Here is a 9829-nt window from a genome sequence, read left to right as displayed (position 1 = left end):
TAATCCAGAGCAATGACCTAACTCTCTTTAATTGTTTGAAGGATGAGAGAAGTGAGGAAGTTGCAGAAGAAAAGTAGAATGTAGCAGAGGTTAGTTCATGAGGTTTAAAGAAAGGGAGCATATTTTGAACATATTGCATGGTAAAGCAAGAAGGAGTGATAGAGAATCAGCAGTACCTCATCTCTACAATAAATAAAGAACATTCAGCTGGGCATGGTAGCGCATGGCTGTAATTCCGGCTACTTGGAAGGCTGAGGTGGAAGGATCACCTGAGCCCAGCAGGTTGAGGCTGCGGTGGCCGGGAGCGGCCACTGCACTCCAGTCGGGGCGACAGAGTGAGACTCCAACTCAAAAAAAAAAAAAAAAAAGCAAGTGAAAATTAGGTACACAAGTGGTTTACATGCTGTGAAGTTTGGGCTTCCCACTGGTCCTCACTTCCCCTGGTTTAGAATCAGGTTCCCTTAGTGATGTTATGTACCCTGCCCTGCTACTGCTAATCCCTCTCTTGTAGTATTTATCTACCATGTTATGTGAGTGGTGCAAGAGTGTGTATGTGTTGTTGAGGGGGATATGGCCTCAAGGTGTGAACCTACATAGGCATCTTAACCAGAATTCTCTGTCACTTGTATTGTTTTCAATTTCAAATGACTTATTTTAGTTCCTTGGCTTGTAAAACCATTGCTGATTTGCAAAATAATCTGAACGATAGCATTATAAAACTGAAATATAATGCATCTGTTGCCTTGGAAGAGGAGAAAGAAGGCAGTGTATGTTAACAATTCCAATGCAAACTGATTGGCCTAAGGAAACTTGGAAGGTATAACACATTTTTCTATCACCACAAGGTAATAAAGGGTTGTGTTCTTTGAAGACTATGATGAATTAATACCATCAAAAGTAGAAAATATCAACTGGCTACAAATAAATCTTACTCTTTTCTTTTTACTTTTATATTTTATCACAACCAGTTCGCCAGCTGTGTACCTAGAGAAATAAAGCTCTTCTCTAGAATTTATAGAATAAAAATATTCACTCTAGCAGTCTTTGTGAAAGGGTTCTAGGATTCTGATGTTCTGTTTTTATTAAAATGTTATTTGTGGCTGGGCATGGTGGCTCAAGTCTGTAATCCCAGTACTTTGGGAGGCCAAGGTGAGCGGATTACATGAACCCACGGGTTTGAGAAGAGCCTGAGCAACTTGATGAGACCTCATCTCTACAATAAATCAAAAATTAGCCAGGCGTGGTAGTGCGTGCCTGTAGTTCCGGCTGCTTGGAAAGCTGAGGAGGAAGGATTGCCTGAGCCCAGCAGGTCAGTGCTGCAGTGGCCATGAGTGTGCCACTGCACTCCAGCCTGCATGACAGAGTGACTCTAACTAAAAAAAAAAAAAAGTTATTTGCATCTGATAAGAAAGTTCTATTTCACAATTTTCCTAGCATGACTTGTTGCCCCTCAAAACTTAACCTGTGCAATATTTGTGTTTTAAATATTGTGAACATAGTTAAGGAAATAAACAAAAATATCCTGAAAATTTTATGCCTCATCTACAAATAATCTCTTTGTTTCCCTTCATTTAAAATTATGCCATAATTTAAAAATTATGCCAGAGTCACAATACAGAAATGCTTATAATGTAGTGAAATTTAAAACAGCAATAACTGTCCATGTTATAACTGAAAAAAATCAGGTATGCATTGGAATAAGGACTGTAAATAAATTTGAAAAAAATGGAAATAGTTGAGACTTTATTAAAGGAGATAACGCTAGTTGGGCTTGTTTTGACTCCTAGTTTCCAGAATCTGCCTTTCCTTTTCTCCATTTGTGAAAACTTAGGAAAACATTTATCTCCTGGCTTCTGGTACCACTCTTGTTTTTTGTCAATTGTAAAAATTATTGAGAGCGGTTATACAAATAACACACCTGTACATTTTTTTTTCTGTAGTCTGAGGTGTTGTTTGTATAAATTTGGGGATCCAAACTCATTTAGCCATCCTCATCCCTGTCTTGGACTTGTAGTACTCTCCTAGTTGGCTGCCTACTTTCCTGCTTATCCCTCAATAGTCTCTTTTCTGTAGTAGCCAGGGTGATACTTTCAAAGTATAAATCTGCTCTGATCACTCTGCTCTAACATTCCAAAGGCTTTCCATCTCATACAGTGTAAAAGCCTGAAGGGCCTCCATGTTTTAGCTTCAGGTCATCTTTCCACCTTATTTCTTGTTGCTCTTTCCCTTGCTTTCTCCATTCCAGCCACAGTAGCCTTCTTGCTGTTTCTCCCATAAGCATCCTTGCAACTCAGGACCATTGTATTTGCTGTTGCCTCAGCTTGCAGGGCCTTTCCCCAATGGCTTACATCCTCATTTCATTTAGGTCTCTGCTCACATGCCACCTTCTCAGAAAGGCCATCACTGATTGCTCTATCTAAAGTGTACCTCTCTATCCTTTTACTTAGCTTTATTTTAAAATGTATTATCACTACCTTATTCTTTCTACTTTTTATGTATTTAAGAAGAGTGCTTATTATTACCCTCCATATTTTCATGAGCCTTAGCTCATTTTGGGTCTTCACTTTTCAATTTTTTTTTTTTTTTTATAAGTATTTGCCAAGCTGGGCGTAGTGGTGCATGCCTGTAGTCCTAGCTCATTGGGAACTTGAAGTGGGAGGATTACAGGAGTCCAGGCGTTCCAGGTTACAGTGAGCTGTGATTGTGCCACTGCACTCTAGCCTGGGCAACAGAGTGAGACCCTGTCTCTAGGGAAAAAAAAAGTATTCGCTAGTATACTTTTGTATATTTTGCTTTGGCCATGTGGTTTTTTTTTTTTTCTTCTATATTTTGAACACATCATTTTAAAGTTTGGGTGCTTCAGAGAGTTTTTTGACCATTCACTTTGGCTTATTTAGAGTTCTCTCCCTTTTCTTCCTGTTCTTTTAGTGATTGTATTTACAATTATAAAATTGTGACTTTTTTCAGCCTTTTAGGACTTTTTTTTTTTTTTTTTTACAATCTCTGGACATTGGCTTGTATCCGGTTTTTCTCTGAACTTTTTGTAATCTATTACAAAAAAATTTTAAAACTGTTAAACTGATATCTGATATAACCAGGGTTAATTTTTGTGTGTGATTAAATACTTGAATTTTGTTGATGAGGTGTGCCCTCCCTCCCCCAGCAGATTCCCACTACTGCCAATCCCGCCTACCTCTCTACCCCCTCTCCTCCCTCCACTCCCCCATTACGATAATTGCTCAAGGATCGCTTATGAGTGAGAACATGTGATACTCAGTTCTTTGTTGCTGTGACAGATCACTCAGGCTTTGTCTTACAAGATTTTTGTTATTTTGACATCACCAGTCTATTCTTTCTTGTTTTTCAGAATTAAATCCTATTTAGCAGGTCTCTTCTCCCTTTATTTTTCCATTTTTTATTTCTCTAAAAGTATCCCTTTTTTTCAGTAGTTGTCAAGATTCCTCATAGAGATAGTTAGGAATTATCTCTTTTTTTCACTTTTTGTATTGTGTTAAAGTACACATAAAATAAAATTTACCATAGCAACCATTTTTAAGTGTACAGTTTAGTGATATTAAATTCTTTCATAATGTTGTACAACCATTACCACTATCTCCAATAACTTTTCATCTTGTGAAACTGAATCTTTATACCCATTATACAATAATTCTCCATTTCATTTTCCCTCCAGACTCTGGCGACCACCATTCTATTCTCTGTCTCTATGATTTTGACTACTCGAAGCACCTCACTTAGGTGGAATCATCCAGTATTTATCTTTTTTGTGACTGGCTTATTTCACTAGCCTAATGTTTTCAAGCATATGTGTCAGAATTTCCTTACATTGTTTTTTTTTGTGTTGGAGTCTCACTCTGTCACCCAGACTGGAGTGCAGTGGGTGCTCCTGGCCACCGCAGCCTCTACCTCCTGGGCTCCGGCAATCCTTCCACCTCAGCCTTCCGAGTAGCCGGAATTACAGCACGTACTACCACGCCCAGCTGATTTTTGATTTATTGTAGAGATGAGGTCTCGCCAAGTTGCCCAGGAGGGTCTCGAACCCGCGGGCTCAGGCAATTCACTCACCTCAGCCTCCCAAAGTGTGGGATTGCAGGCTGAGCCACTGAGCCCGGCTGTTTTTTTTTTTTTTTTTTTGAGTAAAGATCTCACTCTGTCACCCAAGCTGGAGTGCAGTGGCACAATTGTGACTCATCACAGCCTCAACCTCCTGGGCTCAGGTGATCCTTCTGCCTTAGCCTCCTGTGTAGCTGGGACTATTGGTATGAACCACTATACCTAGCTAATTTTTTGATTTTTTTTTGAGTCGAGGTGTTGCTATGCTTCTTAGGCTAGTCTTGAACTCCTGGGCTCAAGTAATCCTCTCATCTTGGCCTCCCAAAGTGGCTGGGATTACAGGCATGAGCCACTGCCTTTCTTCCTTTTTAAGGCTGAATAATCTTCCATTGTATATATGTAGCACATCTTTCTTATCTGTTCATTTGTTGGTAGATACTTTGATGGCTTTTATGTTTTACTATTGTGAATAATGCTGTTGTGAATACTCCTTGAGAACTGTATTCAGTAGTTTTAGGTATACCCAATGGTGAAATTGCTAGATCATATGGTAATTCTACTTTTAATTATTTGAGGAATTGCTATATTCTGTTCTACAGTGTCTATACCATTTTACGTTCCTACTGATGGTGCACATGTGTTCTAATTTCTCCATATCCTTGCCAACACTTATTTTGTTTTTTAAATAATAGACATCTTAATGAGTCTGAGATGCTACCTCATAGTTTTGATTTGCATTTCCCTAATAATTAGTGATTTGAGCATCTTTTCATGTGCTTATTAGCCACTTGTGTATCTTCTTTGGAGAAATCTCTATAAAGAATTAATTTTTGAAACCCATTTGAATGAAACTGGTAGTACCATATTGGCAACACAATAACATTTGGAGATTTCATGAATGTGGTTGAAGGATTAAAACCTATTAGACTAGATAGGTTTTTGGGTAGGCCTCTAAGATAAAGTTTGAATAAGTATTAGGCTAAATCCTAGCTTGGATTCATCCTTTGGTCAGTAGAGGTCATCTGTGTCAATGAAATGATTATTTATTTATTTATTTGTTTTATTTTAGTAATATTACTGTGAAATTACTAGTATAGAAATAAGAATTTCTTGAGGATGCAGTGGAAAGCGAACACTTCTACATTGTTGGCGGGAGTGTAAACTAGTACAGCCTCTGTGGAAAACAGTGTGGCAATTCCTAAAAGATCTAAAAATCGACCCTCCTTCAATCTCTCTACTGGAAATATACCCGGAAGAACTCAAATCACTCTATGAAAAAGATATCTGGCTGGGCTTGGTGGCTCAGCCTGTAATCCCGCGCTTTGGGAGGCCGAGGTGAGTCGATTGCCTGAGCCCGCGGGTTTGAGACCCGCCTGGGCTACTTGGCGCAGACCTCATCTCTACAAAAAAAAAAAAATCAGCCGGGCGTGGTAGCACGCGCCTGTAATTCCCGCTACTCTGAAGACTGAGGCGGAAGGATCGCCGGAGCCCAGCGGGTTGTGGTTGCGGTGGCCGGGAGTGGCCACTGCACTCCAGTCTGGGCGTCAGGGTGAAACTCCAACTGAAAAAAAAAAAAAAAGAAAAAGATGTTTGCACACGTGTGTTTTTTGCAGCATTGTTCACAATGGCAAGAACATGGAACTAACCATGCTGCCCATCAAAAGAGAACTGGATTAAAAAAAAATGTGGATATATACACAATGGAATATTACGCAGCCGTAAAAGACAAAATCACGAACTTTGTAGCAACCTGGATGGACTTAGAGTCTATAATACTGAGTGATTTGTCACAGAAACAAAGAACTGAGTATCACATGTTCTCACTCACACGTGAACAATTATCGTAATGGGAGGATGGGGAGAGGGGAGGGGGTAGATGGGATTGGCAGTAGTGGGAATCTGCTGGGGGAGGGAGAGCACACCTCATCAATAAGGGTATCTGCATAATGAATATTTGTATAACTAACACTGAATTGTACCCCACATCTTTAAAATAAAAAAATTAAAAGTTAAAAAAAAAAAAGGCCAGGCTCGGTGACTCAGCCTGTAATGCAAGCATTTTTGGAGACTGAGGTGAGTGGATTGCCTGAGCCCGCGGGTCCAAGACCAGCCCAGGCAACTTGGTGAGACCTCATCTTTACAATAACTCAAAAATTAGCCAGGCATGTTAGTGTGCACCTGTAGTTCAGTTACTTGGAAGACTGAGGTGGAAGGATCGCCAGAGCCCGGTAAGTCGACGCTGGGGTGACAGTGAGCGTACCACTGCACTCCAGCCTGGGCGACAGAGTGAGACTTCGATTCAAAAAATAAAAATGAAAAATAAGAATTTCTTCTCAACATTAACACTAAATGGTTTATGACAAGCTAATTTCTGCTTGCCTGAGTCAGGGATGTAAGTCAATCATAAATCTGTAGGTCCTGTGCTATGAAGTTCTAATTAATGAAAGTTACATGAGATGCTGTGTTTTCTTTCTTTTAGTTATCTCCAGTTGGGTCCATATGACTGTAAATCAGGTGCTGTCCTATAATTTGTAGCTACTCAAGTTTGGAGGAAATTTGCCTTCTGAAGTGCTGAACTTACAAATTTCTAAACAGGTTTTATAGTTCTAATGGATAATAACATATGGAAAGGTTTGCTCTTGAGTCATGTTTTAAAACTTTGATCAAGGTTTACTTTACCTGGATTCCCCTAGACTTATCTTTTTTCTTGTTAGTTATCCAGAATCACCTAAGAACAGCTTTCCCTTTTTGGTATATTAGCCAGGTGCTTCACTTGGAACTACCCTGGAGTAGTGGGACTGAAGTGTAATCTTTGGACAAAGAGGTGGAAAGGAATGTCATTAGGTTCCTGGGGATCTGCATTACCATTGTGTGAAAGAAGGCTCCGAAGTTGAAGCAGAGGTGTCCCAGTCTTTTGGACAAATCCTCTTGCCTCCAGGGATTGACAAGGATGCCTGTCTCTCACTGGCCTCACCTTGTTGCACAGGGTAATACATGTTGTAATGCTGACAAGTGGTAGCAACCTGCAGAAGCATGACAGGTTTGGTGGATAGCAGATGGATCTGGTATTAGTATAGCCAACCTGGAGGTAGTGCCATTGACTGCAGGGAAGGCGAATCTTACTATTCACCAAGCAAGGTGTAAGCTATCCCAGCATCTTTTGGGAGAAGGGAGGGATTTATGTAGGTGATGGCACCAGTTTAGTGATCTCTTAGCTGATATTGTAGATATAGTCATTGAGGATCCTTGGTTGACCTTCCCCAAGGAGGGACTTTCTGGGGAACACTGGTTATAAAGGTTTGCTGATTCATTTGCTTTGCCTATGCTCACTTGTTCCTTACCAGAAGTCATTCATGGGGAGGGTCCTAGTCACTAACCTGGGAAACTGCTACAAGTCAAATATCTAGAATGACCTTTCTGCTGGAAGAAGCACAGTAGCTGTGAAAATTGGAGAGGAAAAGGCTCTTCTGTTTTGGGCTCTAGTTAGGTCTATTTTTATGATGTAAACTGTTGTGAGGAGCTTCAATCTAAAAGCTTCTTCTACGATATCTCTTGATGCCCTTGGAAATGACTTTAAACTATCTTTCCTTGTCTGGAGTTAATCGGATATTGAAGCAGAAACTGAGTTATAATATTATCTGGGGACTGCAGGGAATCTCTAAGGATTGCTTTCCTTTTTTGTTTATTTTAAATAAAAAATGCCTTTGAGGTATGGATGACAGGGTAAAGACACAATCAGAGGAATTGCTGTCACTCCTCACTGGATTCTTCAGAAACAGAAAAACATCGTTGCTATAGTTCCATAGCCTTGGGGATAATGTCTGTGATTCCTTTGCTTATTACATTTTGGGGACAATGCTTCTTCCACTTGTAAATCTGAATTATAGTAAATAAAAATGGTTAGGGCTCAGGTTTATGAAATATTTGAGTATATGAAAATTGGGTTTTGATTTTAGAGACAAATTTTTTTTTCTTTCTAGATGGGGTTTCTTGAGTTGATTTTTTTAAATGGCATATAAGCAAGGGATTTCTTTGTTTATTTCAGATTGGGGAAAAATAAGAGCTTCCTTACATTTTTCCAATATAATTGACATTTATCCTTAAGAGCTATTTGTAGTAAGGCTAATATGTAGTCTCAGTTTTTGTATTATTATCTTTTTCAAAGTAGTGCTTGTCTAAGATTTTATAATGTAGAAATGTTTTATGACCAGTGCTGTTGACTTTGTCTGTAAGGAGCTTCAGACCTCCACTAATGTTCTACTCCTAGCTGTTTGTTTGATTAAAAATGCCTGCCTTCTCTAGCAGTAACTCATTATGTATCCCTTCTATCCCCATTATGCTTGAAACTTCTTACACATTGTTGTGTCTATGTTGCCCTTTTTCTTTCTGTTTTCTTTTAGCTTCTCTAGTATCTCTCTTTCTACCCTTGTTAAGATTTTTAAAATTTAGTCTTAAGTTAGTTCCATTTAATTTCTGTCATTCTCAAGAAAAGGGAGAATGATATTGGGAGGTAGTAGAAGAGGTCCTGAAGGTAGCCATATGATTTGTACAACTGCTTTCTTTTAGATTGTTTTTGAATAATGATACCAGTTTACTTAAATAAGCACATATCTAGAAATACCCTAACATGCTCGATGATGAATGCTAGTGTTGAAATCCTAGTGATGACACTAGACATGGTGCTGGCCAGCGTTTTGGAGAGGCTGCTACCAGTGAACTGGCATAGGTTTTTTGGACTCGGGGTTGTGCAAATCTGCTGGATCTGGGTCCAGGGAATCCCACTGAGCCTGGTCATGCCCAGCTGTGGTGTCCCAGAGGAGCCAGGAATTGAAATGCTTCATGGAACCACAACCCTGGCCTTCAAGTTCTGTCATGGAATCATAGTTGGTGCAGACTCCAGGGCTACAGCAGGTGCTTACATTGCTTCTGAGATGGTGAAGGTGATAGAGATCAACCCCTACCTGCTGGGCACCATGGCTGGAGGCGCAGTGGATTGTAGCTTCTGGGAGTGGCTGTTGGCTCAGCAATGTCAAATCTATGAGCTTTGGAATAAGGAACTTATCTCTGTAGCAGCTACCTCTAAGCTGCTTACCAACGTGGTGTATCATTACAAAGGCATGAGCTGCCCATGGGCTGCCCATGGGCACCATGATCTGTGGCTGGGATAAGAGAGGCCCTGGCCTCTACTATGTGGACAGTGAAGGGGACCTGATCACAGTAGCCACCTTTTCTGTAGGTTCTAGCTCTGTGTGTGCTTATGGGGTCATGGATTGAGGCTACTCCTATCACCTGGAAGTGAAACAGGCCTTTACTCTGGTTCTTAGAACCATCTGTACCAAGCCACCTACAGAGGTTCCTACTCAGGAGGTGCGGTCAACCGCTATCATGGGTGAGAGGTTGGCTGGATCTGAGTCTCCAGTGACAGTATAGCTGATCTACATGACAAGTATAGTGGATCTATCCCCTGAAGGAGGGTGGATGTGGCTGCTTGCATTTCTGGGCTAACTGTCATTGGAAATAAGGATACAGTGTCCCATCCTGTCTATAGTAGAGGGTCCTCAATTTGTATCAGTACTTTTTTTAAAGCTCTGGAACGTTGACCTCTATATGTTACCAGTTGTTAATGAGTTGCTGCAGAGGTGACTGTTTTACTTTCTTGGATGTTAACTTTATACTACTCGACCTAAAAAAAAAAAAATCTAGTGATTTATGCCTAGCATGTATCTTAATCAACTTCATAATCCTGTTTTTTGGTTTT

General features: G+C 40.1%; 1 pseudogene; it reads left to right on the top strand.

The window, feature by feature from the left end:
* The first annotated feature begins 8747 nt into the window (after positions 1-8747).
* LOC103272138 lies at positions 8748-9539 on the top strand (annotated as a pseudogene).
* The last annotated feature ends 290 nt before the right edge of the window (positions 9540-9829 follow it).

This window comes from Carlito syrichta, unplaced genomic scaffold, assembly GCF_000164805.1.
Source record: "Carlito syrichta isolate Samal-C Ts95f unplaced genomic scaffold, Tarsius_syrichta-2.0.1 Scaffold312149, whole genome shotgun sequence".
NCBI classification, from domain to species: domain Eukaryota; kingdom Metazoa; phylum Chordata; class Mammalia; order Primates; family Tarsiidae; genus Carlito; species Carlito syrichta.
The sequence above is the reverse complement of the archived record's forward strand: the minus strand, read 5'-3'. Positions and strand labels throughout refer to the sequence as shown.